Genomic DNA, 13,576 nt, shown 5'->3' on the forward strand with positions numbered 1-13,576 from the left:
AGTGCCTTGAGATACTCCCCTGCCAGACTTAAATATTTTCTCTTTGTTAATAACTGAATCTTACCCCTCTAAATCTAGGTTTATCTCTGTTTTAGAGCAAGTTTGAAAATATATTCATAGGGAAGCCTGGAAAGAGAGCTTTTGTTTCACTATAAATTGTTGGGGGAGGCGATGACTAAAGAGAGAGAACTGTTAACATATTAAAGTAACTCACTGGCAAGCACCCAGTGCTTGCTATACTATACTAGACCACTATACTATACTAGACCAAAAAAAAAACTGTTATGAAGAATGTACAGGAAGGTTCTAGGCAAAATTGAAAAGTCCACTTCTTTGATTTCTCTAATCTCTCCAACTCTTCTACCTTACCATCATGATCTACCACCATCAAAGTTCCCAATTTTTTTTTTCAATCAACAAATATTTGAGGGTCTGCTGTGTACCTGGGAACTCTGGATGTTAGGGACATAGTAGTGAATTAATGTAGACACCTAGGCTCAAAATTTTTCAGAATAGTGAGGGAATTTATACTGCTAATCAAGCATGCAGCTCACCCCTCCTCTCTCCAGTTTTCTAAGACCATTTCACATATTAACATGTATATGTTCCTCATATCTTCTCCATTTCATTGCTATAAGGCATTTTATTTCAGAACCCCAAACTTGGTAAAAATTATATTACTGAATTTCACTTCAATATAGCCAGAGTAATTTTATTAGGTATCCCTATCCACATTAATGATCAAACTTACATAATTCTAAAAAACCTTTAAGCTGAAGTTTTATTTGGGGTTCAGAAGGATGCCACTGTTATGCCCTAATAATAAGAATTAAATTACAACAGCGAACTAAGAAGTTAAAAGGAACTATAAATTTGTTCCCAGAAAAATAGAGAAAAGCAAAAAGAAGAAAATTAAATACTACCTAAATACCTAAATACCACCATTTATAGATAACAACTGTACATACTCCAAACTTATCAATGCATGGAGACACTAAATTTAAAAATTACAAAACTGGGCCTCCCCTGGTGGCGCAGCGGTTCAGTGCTGGGCTGCGAAGCTGCCCGCAGCCTCTGCAGCACCGGTTCGATCCCAGGCTGCTGGTGAGGGTCCCACATGGCACGCAGACCTCTCCTGCTGTGCCCACTGCTCCCCTCAGCAGTGTATTTCGTCGGTCTGCCTGTTCTGTTCCCCACTCTGGCTCTGATGAATTCTCTCACCCTCCCACGCTTCTGACTGGACCCAGTGCTTGCATAAATAAATAAATCTTTAAAAATAAAAAATAAAATAAAATTACAAAACTAGTATGACTACTTCATTTAAAATACAATGATCCGGGGCTTCCCCGGTGGTGCAGTGGTTGAGCGCTGGGTTGCGAAGCTGTCTGCAGCCTCTGCAGCACCGGTTCGATCCCCGGCTGCTCCCTGGCCACCGAGCGAGAGTCCCACATGGCGCGCAGACCTCTCCTGCTGCCCGCTGCTCCCCTCAGCAGTGTACTTCGGTCCTTCTGCCTGCTCTGCTCCCCACTCTGGCTCTGGTGAATTCTCTCACCCTCCTGCGCTTCTGACTGTACCCAGTGGTTGTATAAATAAATAAATAAATAAATAAACAAATTAATTAATTAATTAATTAATTAATTAGAATAAAATAAATCTTTAAAAAAAAATACAATGATCCTTTAAAATACAAATTTGGCCACATCACTAAATAGTAATATTAAATATTAGACATCATTCTAATGGTTATAGTAATCCATCACATAGATGACATATTTATAACTATTTCTCAATTAGTAGACTTTTATCATCAATGAATATCACTGAGGATAAATCTTTGTGCATTATCTATTAACAATTTCCAGATGATTTTTAAAAGTGGAATTGCTCTATTCAAGTGAAGACATATTTTTTTAAGGCTTTTGATTTATATTCCCAAACTATTTTCAAATAGGTAATATTTCTAATTTTCCAGTATTAAAAAAGACCTCATTTTTCAACACCATACCAACAATGGATATTATTTTTTAACATTTTTGTAGATAAATGAAAAAAATTAATTATAAAGTTGCATATCTTGACACACTATTGATGAGACTGAAACGTTCAGATAAGGCTATTTAGAGTTATCTTGCATTCTGTGCCCATTCTTAAAATGTTAGTCCAAAATTCTCTCTTCAATGTAGACCTCAGGCTCTTTTTTACAAGGGTTTCTGTTTATGCACCTCACTGTGTTCCTGATAGAATCCTCATTACTCAAACACATATGAGGAGACTGAGGTCCTACAGGGTGGCATAACTTATTGAAGGTAAAAAATGGGACAAGGACACTTCCACTATAATACAGCGCCTAGCAGCTGGTTCGCCTTTTTTCTAAATACTATGTATTTGTTACTCTATGCCTACAGCTATACAGAAATTTTAGGTAAATGATCTTTTAAAAAAACAGTGCAGGCTCCTTGGCTCTAGACAGCACAGGAATGATGAACAGGGGAAGAAGATGACAATGATGATGAAGCAACAGCACTGGAACACAGTGAATGAAGATGCAGGTGAGGGCCAGGAGGGAAAAGAGGAGGAAGGATATGAGGACTAATAGATTCCAATCTTTTTTAAAGTTTCTCTTCTTCTCCCTCCACTTTTTGTACTCTTTCACCTATTTTTATTTCTCTTTTCTCTCCTCTATACTGAAAGCAAGGTGTACTCTTTGCCTCCCATTTTGTGCTCAGTCACCCTCTTTATTGGGTCCTTTTTCTTTATACCATGGTTTTCAACTTGCTTTGGGAGGAAGTACTTTGGGCAGAATAAAGTTAAAAAAAAAAAAGAAAGAAATCTCTACCCTTTTCTGTTCCACATTCATTTTTAATCCTACCTATCTCAACAAAAAACTTTATGAAATTAAAAACATGCTCTGTGAGAAAAAAAAAAAAGAAAAACTTACTGCTCACTTAGCTCTGCAGGAAGCTAGAGGGCACTAGGTCTCTGTGCAGAGGTGCATAGAAGTCTAGCTCCTTTCTCTGTATATTGAGCTCAGAGATTAAACAATTAGCACTTACCAACATCTATCTACTTTCTCTTGTTTAAAAAAAAGAAAGAAGGGACCTCCCTGGTGGCACAGGGGTTAAAGTCAGCACTACCAAGCTATTGCCAGCCACTGCAGAATGAGTTCGATCCCAGGCCAGGAAGTTAACCCACAAGGGAAAGTAGACCTCTCCTGTCTTGCCAGTTGCACCCCTCAGCATTGTATTTCTGTAGATCTGTCTGTTCTGCTCCCTGTTCTCTCTGGTGAATCCTCTCACCCCCTGCACCTCGGCCTACACACCATTCTTGTATGCACACATAAATCTTTAAAAAAAAAAAAAAAAAAGAAAGAAAAATTTAAAAATTGGGGTTATAGAGAGCAAAGGATAGGTTTGAGATGTTTGGGTGGGTTAAGTTTTTGAGAACGAGGCTTTTCCTTTTGTCTGGTTAAGTATGCTGTATAACGGATAATCCTTGCAGTTTAAGACAACCCTTTAAACATAAAATTTTCTCCTAATTATGATTTGAGTCCTGCCAATCAGCAGAACCTGTAGGATCTTATTTGAAAGGACAGTTCCCATTTACTTTTAAATTTTCTTTTTGTTTCAAAGTAAAGATGATACTCAATTTTAAACCTTACAAATGTACAAGTTGTCTTGCTACAATAAAACTAAATAAGGGGCCTGCCTGGTGGCCCAAGTATAAAGACAGCTCTATCAAGATACTGCCAGCTAGCCACTACAGCACGAGTTTGATCCCTGGCTGGCCAGGGAGCAACCGATATGGTACAATAGACCTCTCCTTTCTTACTGGCTGCTCCCCTTAGCAGTGTATTTCAGTCGATCTGAGTGTTCTGCTCCCTACTCTCTCTGGTGATTCCTCCCACCCCCCACCCCAGTCTTACACCCCAGTTCTTGTATGCATAAATAAATAAATCTTTAAAAAAAAAAAAAACCTAAATATATACACATCAAAAAATAAATAAAAATAGTACCTTAAGAGTCCTAAGGGAATCCTAGCATTATTAAACAGATTCATTACCAATAGAATCATATAATATAAAATGCCAATAAGGAAAGAGTAAATACATTATTACATATCAGGAAAAAAAGCCTCAATAAAGTATAAAAATGTGAAAGTTATTAGACTATTTTCTCACACCAATGTGAAGAAAATGTTAAACTTTAAGAATTTAAAAACTAGAGACAATTTTTAGATTAAAAATTACTTATCTAAAGAACAATTGGCATTAGAAAAATTTAAATGTACTATGAATGACTGATAATTATGCTATCTAATAAATCTGAAATTTCAATGACAGATGCTTTTTCTTAAAAAAGGCAAATCATTTTCAACTTTAAAAAGAACATTTGGCATTTGGCCAATGCACGTAAAGTGATCTGTAATACAAACGCTGGAAAGATATTCAGTAAATTTATTTTGTGCTAACATAGAATTCTGAAAGAACGTCCTCTATTATAATTAAGAAAAAGATTCAATTATCATTATAGACTACCTTATTTTCAGCCACAGAACCACAAGACAACCAAAACTTAACAGAATCCTGCAGTGTATGAATGGTATAAATATAATAAAAAGTGTTTCTGTATATTAGCAATAACCTGTGAAGATGAAAGGGAAAAATTACCCCAATTTTGGTAAGGATTAATGAGTTATTACTGACAAGACTTGATTCCTTCTTAAGAATTAGGAGGTACCATAGCAAAGAAAACTGGAATGAACTATGAACTGCAGGAATATTTTTCAAGCATTTCTTTGTGCCTCAAGTTGGTACATGGCTTTTGGTGTTAATGAGTAATTTTAAAAGGTTGGACATTTCTACAATTTTTCTTTTGATACTACAGTTGTTCAAGTTAATTGCTTTAACTTAGTGTCAGGAAGAACTTGTCTCCACTTATTCTTTCATCTAATTTTTCTTCCACCTGGTCATCAATCACCTACCCCTAAAAAGTCAAGAACAACATTTTAAGGGAGGATACATAGAAATCAACTGGCAAATCATTTTTTATAAATTAAAAATTAATATAAAAGCCAAGCCTCCAGAAAAAACATAAAAGGTATCTTCATGAGATGCAGTTTATTTATTTATTTATTTTTTAATAGAGGCATGTTTTTATTTATTTATTTGTTTGTTTGTTCGTTCGTTTTGTTTATACATGCACTGGGTACAGTCAGAAGCGCGGGAGGGTGAGAGAATTCACCAGAGCCAGAGCGAGGAGCAGAGCAGGCAGAAGGACCGAAGTACACTGCTGAGGGGAGCAGCGGGCGGCAGGAGAGGTCTGCACGCCATGTGGGACCCTCCTCCGGTGGCCGGGGAGCAGCCGGGGATCGAACCGGCACCTCAGAGGTCGCCGGCAGCTTTGCAACCCAGCGCGCCACCGGGGAGGCCCTTCATGAGATGCAGTTTAAACAGACAATTGGCAGCTCAGTGCAGAGTACCAGAACCTGGGCTGGGTAAGGAAACTGCGTGGGGATGGGGCTAGTAGGGTATGAGGTGGGGACTGGGTTGGGTGAGGAAAGATCTATGTGTAGAGGGAAAGGTAACCTTACCCAAGTAGGGTAAGGAGGCATCCACATGAGCTACAGATAGGAATGGCACTAATCCAGCATTAAGAAATCAGGGCCCAAGCAGAAGGACATCTAGTTGATGAGGACGAGAAGGCCTGGTGACCAACAGGCAATGCATTACATACACCCAGGAATGATCAAAGAAGTAAATATATCAAGGATGTAAAAATCATACTACAGGTAAGATAAATATATAATCAGATTGAACCTTAGTATTAGGTAAAATTTGGAGATATTGTGTGAACTCATGACTTTTCATATACAGAAATATCAATGTTAAGATGTGTGTATATAAATATGCACAGACGGTCATCTATTTCCATAGCTGTGTCCATTGAGAGGGTCGGGGAATACTGATGCCCCAGTAGCAATAAACACACTCTGTACCCAGATACTGATGTCTAAATACAATTCTTCACCAAAAAGAACCTGGATTTCTTGAAGAATTAAGTGATTCCAGGATTGGGATGGGGAAGCACAGAATGAGCTTTGAGTATCTTGTGCCACAAAGTATGGAAGACTTATTTACGGATATTGCAATATTTTACTATTTGCAAAACAATGACAGAATGAAACATACTGTGAATAGGAAAAACTTCCAAAAGTTTAACTGGTATATAAATAATATGCACTATTAAGAATGCACTATATAACCATTATACAATTAGCACATGTAGTTTATAGCAGTAATTTAAAAAAAAGAATTACAAAGTAAACTGATTCTCTAACAATTACGTTTCTGGTTTATAATTTTCAAGTTGTGATGAAAATTTATGTTCTGTGCTGTAAAGTTAAGAGCAAACAGAATCATACTATAGAACAATATCCATATCTGAATAAAGACTCAATAGATGACACTAGATAATCATCTGACCGATATACAATTGTTCCCTTTTTAAAATATGAAATATGGGGCCTGCCTGGTGGCACATGGGATTAAGACACAACCTATGAAACTATCTGCAGCCACTATAGCACGAGTTCGATCCCTGGCCAGGGAGCAACCCACATGGTGCAGCAGACCTCTCCTGACTCACCCACTGCTCCCCTCAGCAGTGTACTTTGGTCAATCTGCCTATTCTTTTCCCCACTCTGTCTCTGGTGAATCCTCTCTTCCCCCCCACACACACCTCTGGCCTGTACCCCAGTTCTTGTATGCATAAATAAATAAATCTTTAAAATAAATAAAATATGAAATATGAATTAAATCTGTTAAGCAAGATAGATGATCCTTTAGGTTGTAGTATCAATATTCCCAAGACATTTTGAATTCTACCATTCAAATGATTCAGCTGACAAATCTCTATAAAAAAAGAGATAAGAAAGAAACCAATTCAATTCATAGAAAGCAATGTAGATAAATGAATTTAAACATACAAGGGAATAAATCAATTTTAGATAACAAATGAAAAAACCTCTAGAGTCTAAAATGTGAGTATGGTTGGTCTTCTATATAGCTAGCTGGGTATAAAGCTATAAATGATATAACCTCTTACCTTTATAGCATGTATTTAAGTTTCAAAGCAATTCCTAAAATATACAGCATCCCCAAACCTTTCTAATAGGAATATTTTATAAAATTAATTTGGTAAACAGTGGACTGCCTACTTTGTACCTGATATCATATTATGAATAAGGCAGGATCCTTGCCCTCAAAAATCAGATTAGTAAGGAAAACAAATAAGTGGAATAAAACTCTTAATTAGATACATATATGCAATGTGTGGGTGTGTGTATGAAATAAAAAAACATATATACAGAGGCATTATGGGAACACAAGGGAATAAAGATATACTGGAACTGGTCATCTCTCTTCAGCACCCACTCCCCTGAGAGAAGCTAAGTGTCAGTGAAGAGCAATCCTATATATTCATGACCCAGTATGTCTGAGAGGAACACCGGACCAATGAGATTACCTCTTCAACATCAGCAGACTGTGGCTTCCACATAGCAGCCATTCAAAAAAGGTATGGTTAAAGTATTGTATTAATTTCCCATTAATGTTTCTGACCAACATGAAATAATCATGACACTAAACTCAGTTGATATAATTCAATTCAAAAGCAAAAAATTGACATTTTAGTTAGCTTATATACCCAGAATGGGTAACATATTTGTTGAAATGTTTTTGAAAATACTTCAAAAATTAAATCCTGTAATATCCTTGTATCTCCTAAAGGACAATTCCAAATTTGCTGAATCTCAAGAATGGTATTTTACTAAATATTATCAATATAAGACACCATTGTCTGAAAACATCTACTGAATTCAGTAATATTCAAGAAACAATCAAAATAAAAACACTTTCACATTAAAAGTTTAAAATACCTTACTTTTCTAGCAGGTGGGCCATGAGCTTTATATACTGCTGCCAGGAATCCCTCAGCTCTAGTCAAGTAAGCAGTGACTCTCAAGTCTCCATCTAAGTATCCCTAAGGCAAAGAAAAGGAAGAAAAGAATGAACTCATTGCTCTGAAACAGCTAGAGTCTCATGCAGTTCAACTCCACTACAATTTTTAATGTGTTATATATAAATATGCAAGTGAGTCCTACATTCCATCCCATTCTTAAATATAAAATTAAAGGTTCCTTCCAAACTCTTCAATGCTCCAGGAAGATGCTTATCCTGTGGCCTCCCATAACTCTGGGCACACTGCCACCTGATTGAGGTTAACAACTTTCAAGGTTGGAAATAGGACAATGGAATCTTATTGGATGAAAACAAATGTTTTTTTAAATTCATAACAGAAGGTAGCCACAGATTATAGGTGAAATGGCAGTGCTGAATATGAGCAGTGAAATTCTTAGGAGTGGAGATTAATAGCTTTTCATGCACTAGTACTACACATTAACAGTATAGGACCTAGTGTACGTGTTTATTTAGAAACAGCTTGACTATTTTATACTTGTATCAGTTAGGATTAAGTGCAGCTGTGAGTACAGAATTCAAAATAACAGTATCTTAAATGATTCAGAAGTTTATTTCTCTCATGTAATCACAGGCAGTCCAGAACCATGATCTTTAGGAACCCAGGCTGCTCCTGTTTATTTTGTTGTTTTGCCATCCTCAACATGTGGCTTCCCCTCATGGTCTAAAATAGCTGCTCAAGGTCTAGCCATCACATCTGTTGATCAGATGCAAGGAGAAAAATGAAGAGGGCGCAACAGTCTCCCTTTAAGGAAACTTTTCAGAAACCTCACAGGAAATATCTATTTACACTCCATGGGCCAGAACTTAGGTCACATGGCCATACCTAAGAGGAAAATTGGGAAAAATACATTCTATATTTTGCCATAAGTTCTGCTCAAAATTGGACCATCTACAAAAAGGAAAAATAACATAATGAATATTAGTGAACAATTAGTTTTTTCTGTTCATCATAGTCCTCTCACTCTTTAAATGGAAGGCGACTGGTTGGTTAGATACCTTGTAGAAATGCTTTAGCAGTCTGCTAAAGGGAACTTTCAAAAGCAGAAGGTCCTGCCAGAGGTCAGGCTGTAGGGAAATTTTGGAAGACCAGAACAATGCAAGAGTAAAGAAGCAACCTAAATAGCTATAGTCTGGGAATTTAAAATTCTCACAGATGGTTCACTAAACTTAAATGACTGCACAAGACGATTATGTAAATATGGCAGGTTTGATGAGAACTTGGCATAAAAACCAGTTAATAACTGCATTAGGAAAAGGCAGCGATCCCTGGAAAAAGATGTTAAAAGGTAAACTTTCATTTACCATTATTTTGAGGGCTAAGCTCCCATTACTAGGTCATGTATGAAGTTAGGTATACCAAACACGTATACTAGGTCATGTATGAAGTTGGGAGGTTTTCCTATTGCACTTTAGCATGAATAAAATTGACTAGAGTAGCCTTAATAAGTTTAAAACTTTGATAATCAGAAGCTAGAAAGACACTTCAAAGGTTACAACAAAATTCTTTTATTATAGACTGTTCCTTAAAGGGAATCAGATCAAACAGGATACGTAGCTACACAAATAAAAATGGGAACTGTAATTGGAGCAGCAATTCAAAGGAAAAAGGACTCTGGGATTAATGTAAAGGTTCACTTCTTCTTGGTAGTTATATTTCTGCAAATTATTTCTTTCAGGGAAATGTTTCTCTTTAGCAACTTAAAAGGCATAGATGTAAAGAACCTCTCCTCTACCACCATTTCCCTACTCTAGCTGCTGTATATGCAGTTCTTAGATTTGGAAATAACTAATGTGTAAGGGATAGGAGGGCAAAACACTGCTAATGCCAAATATTCTAGACAGTGGCAGATACTGTGCCGGGGAAAAAGGGCCCTAAAGGTTGACCAGTGTGAACTACGCATTTATCCTCCTCGGCATGTACTCAGAACAATGTAACATATTCAAGGGAACTCCTGGATGGTAGAGAGAAGTTGGCTACTGGCCTTTCGGAGGCAGGGTGGGGACAGGTTTTTTTTTGTTGTTTTTTTTTTAAGGCAACACTGTGCAAAAAGATACAAGACTTTTCAAGGGACACCTGAACAGTTAAGAAAATTTCCATGTTTTCAACTTCCCTAATATTTGCTTTCCTAAAATTCGTCTGCCTACTTTCCCTAAGTCTTCATTCTTCTATATTTCAAAAGAAACCTATACTTCCTCACAGATGCCAAATCCTAGATTATTACAATGTATTGCCCATCTGTTGTGAAAAACTCCATGTAACAAAACAAGGGGATAACTTAATATAAGAGTGTCATAAAGCTTCCATTAAGCAAGGTACCACTAATCCTAAGTAGTATGGAATTCCCTGTCTTATAAATATTTCTGTTAAAGCAACATGACTTTAAGAATGTTTTGCTACGTTAAGGGATGTTTTGAATTCAAACATATTGTACAGTGTCCCGAGAGACCTCCAACAGAACAAAACAAAGAGAAAACCACTAAGAAATTTTGAAAAGCTCAATTTATATTTGTTGCAGAGAAGTGTAAGGTGATCAATAAAAGATATCCATGCCCTCATTGTTATAACCTGTGAATAGGTTATGATAAATGGGAAAATGAACTTTGTAGATGTGAAAAGACCACTGATCCTAAATAAGATTATCCTTGTAATCAAGTGAGCCTTTAAGAACAGAGAACTTTGGAGTCATAAAGATTCAGCAGCAGCAGCAGAAGTCAAAGAGATTAGATGCATGATAGGGATGTAAAGTAGGCAACACAAAAAGTGTTTCAGCTTCTAGGAGACCTGGCTGACTGTCAGCAAGAGGAGTTTCAGTCCTTAAGTGTAAGAAACTGAATTTGGGCAACAATCTAATGAGCTTAAAAGTAGATTTGGGCCCAGACACTCCAATAACAGAAATGCAGCTCTGTCAATACAGTGATTTTGACTTTCTAAGAACCTAAAACAAAAGATCCATTTGAGTCCACCTGGACTTCTGACCTACAAAAACAGGTAAATTTATGATGTCTTAAGATTTTAAGTATATCGCATTTGTGATACAGGAACAAAAAATTAACAGAGTGAGTGAAAGTAAAAATGCTAAGGTGCTCTAAAGGATGAATTTGTGCCCAAGGCTTCAGGGCAAAAGCACCTTAAAGACAGTTTTCTTTGCTATAATTTCCTTCTTACATCCTTGGTCAAGGACCACTAAATTCAAGAAGGGATCCTAGAACTCACCTTGGGAAAAGAATACAGTCATAATAACAAACTTAAACCTAACAGCTGGAAAACCTGTACAATTAAGTTAGGACTTCATTCCTCTTACATGATTAAAATATCTAAGTTTCTATGTTAGGAAATTTTATATTTTTAAACTAGGTTTTATCTCATTTCTTTTTTTTTTTAAACATTTATTTAATTTTAAACAAGCACTGGGGTACAGGTCAGAGGCATTGGAGGGTGAGAGGATTCACCAGAGACAGAGCAGGGAGCAGAACAGGCAGAGGGACTGAAAGCACTGCCGAGGCGAGCAGCGGGCGAGATAGGAGAGGTCTGCCACACCATGTGAGAATCTCCTTGGCCAGCCAGAATCGAACCCGTGCTGCATAGGCTGCGGAGCTCCACAGTGCAGCGCTCAACCCACTGCGCCACCAGGGAGGCCCTAAGTTAGGAAATTTTAAATGGCATGATTTCACCACAATCCTCTACAGTAAGAAACAGAATACCAGAATACCAGTTTCAGGGCTGTCAAAAAAAATTAATGAAGATTTGGGCCTCCCTGGTGGCACAGGCAGTTGAGCGCCGAGCTGTGAAGCTGTCCGCAGCCTCTGCAGTGCCTGTTTGATCCCCACCGGCCTTGGAGCAACCCACATGGCGAGCACACCTCTCCTGTCTCGCCCGCTGCTCCCATCAGCAGTGTATTTCGTCAGTCTGCCTGTTTTGTTCCCTGCTCTGTCTCCGGTGAAACCTCGCACCCTCCCATGCATCTGGCCTGTACCCCGGTTCTTGAATAAATAAAATAAACCTTAAAAAAAAAAAAGCAGTTTAAAAAAGAACAAATGAAGATTCACACATATCACAACTCCAAATATACTAAAGTCTTCATTAAATTCCTCAAAGTTGGGCCTCCCCGGTGGCAAAGCAGTTGAGCACTGGGTTGAGAAGCTGTCTGCGCCTCTGCAAGTGCCAGTTTGATACCCAGTCGCCAAACGAGGGTCCACATGGTGCACAGACCTCTCCTGCCGCCCGCTGCTACCCTCAGCAGTGTACTTCGTCAGTCTGCCTGTTCTGCTCTCTGCTCTGGCTCTGCTGAATTCTCTCACCCTCCCCCGCTTCTGACTGTACCCCAGTGCTTGTATAAATAAATAAATCTTATAAAAAAAATTCCTCAAAGTTGATAGAATACATATAAAGATCACAGACTTTTCTCAATATTGGATTCATGATCATACATTATAAATATGTGATCAGTCCAATATCTCAAAATATGCTCTAATATAAGTATCAATAGTCCAATTTTTTTAGTTAAAATTTCATGTTTTAAGAGAATCTAGAATATCCTCACACCTCTAATCTTAAGGTAATGTAAGGTAAGCAAGTTCTTGTTTCACAGTTTAAGACTATTAGATATATACAAATACAAGCAATTTACAGATTAATGGTTATGAATATAAACAGTGCTAATGCAAGTTTTTATTAATCATATCTTTTGGATTTGGTAATCATATGTGCTCATAATGTCTACAGTACTATTTTTAAGGTAGATGTATAAAATGTATTTCTCTTTCACTGCTTTTTAAAAATTTCAACAATCATTATAACCTACCTTACAAATGATAAAGAACAGTGACTGTTGGAGAATTGATAGTGTAGTTTTATTATTGATTAGTAAAAGACTTAAAAAAATAGAAATGTGGTGTTTTAATTTAATCATCAACTCTTCCATTATGGAGAGAAGAAAGAAAGGTCTTACAGAAATGTTTACACTGCAACTGGTGGAACAGAAGGAAGCAACTGGAATTAATGTATTTCATTCACAGTACCACAATTTTAATCACCTCAAAATATAGATAAGTTATGTTGCAATGAGTTGCATGTAGACATAGTCGGACCTGGGCAGAAAGGCATATATGGAAAAAAATGAGATATTTTCTCATATGAATTTATGAAAAGTCTAAGGTAGTTTCATCACAAATAGTGAATTCTTAGGGAAAATTCAACTATTGCCAAAGCTACCAAATAGATGGTTGCTGTACTGCTTTCAACTCATCACAATCATGCCTAGAGGGGTTGTACTAGATTATTATTTCTGAACAAACTTCAACAATAATAATTATCACACCATTTACTGAGTACTCATTAAGTTCCTGACACTTTTGAAAGCATTATATATATTTATATATGTGTAATTTGAACACAACAAGGCTATAATTTTTATTATCCTTAAAGATAAGGAAATTGAGACACAGGAAAGTTACATAATTTGCCAAACACTGCAAGAGGACAGATAAAAAGTGGTAGACCCGTGACAATCTGCTTCCTAACAGACTGTGTAACACTGA

The 13,576-nt window shown here is 37.0% G+C and overlaps 1 protein-coding gene across 1 annotated transcript in view; it reads right to left on the reverse strand.

The window, feature by feature from the left end:
* The window catches only part of ATF2 (activating transcription factor 2), an 80,330-nt gene that overhangs the window by 61,422 nt on the left and 5,332 nt on the right, over nucleotides 1-13,576 (reverse strand). Inside the window, exon 2 of the mRNA XM_037523575.2 lies at nucleotides 7,941-8,039. The gene's annotated coding sequence lies outside the window, so the exon portion shown is untranslated. The remainder of the gene's footprint in view (nucleotides 1-7,940; nucleotides 8,040-13,576) is intronic.

Source organism: Talpa occidentalis, unplaced genomic scaffold, assembly GCF_014898055.3.
Source record: "Talpa occidentalis isolate TD23 unplaced genomic scaffold, MPIMG_talOcc4v2.1 talOcc4.3, whole genome shotgun sequence".
Lineage (NCBI taxonomy): Eukaryota > Metazoa > Chordata > Mammalia > Eulipotyphla > Talpidae > Talpa > Talpa occidentalis.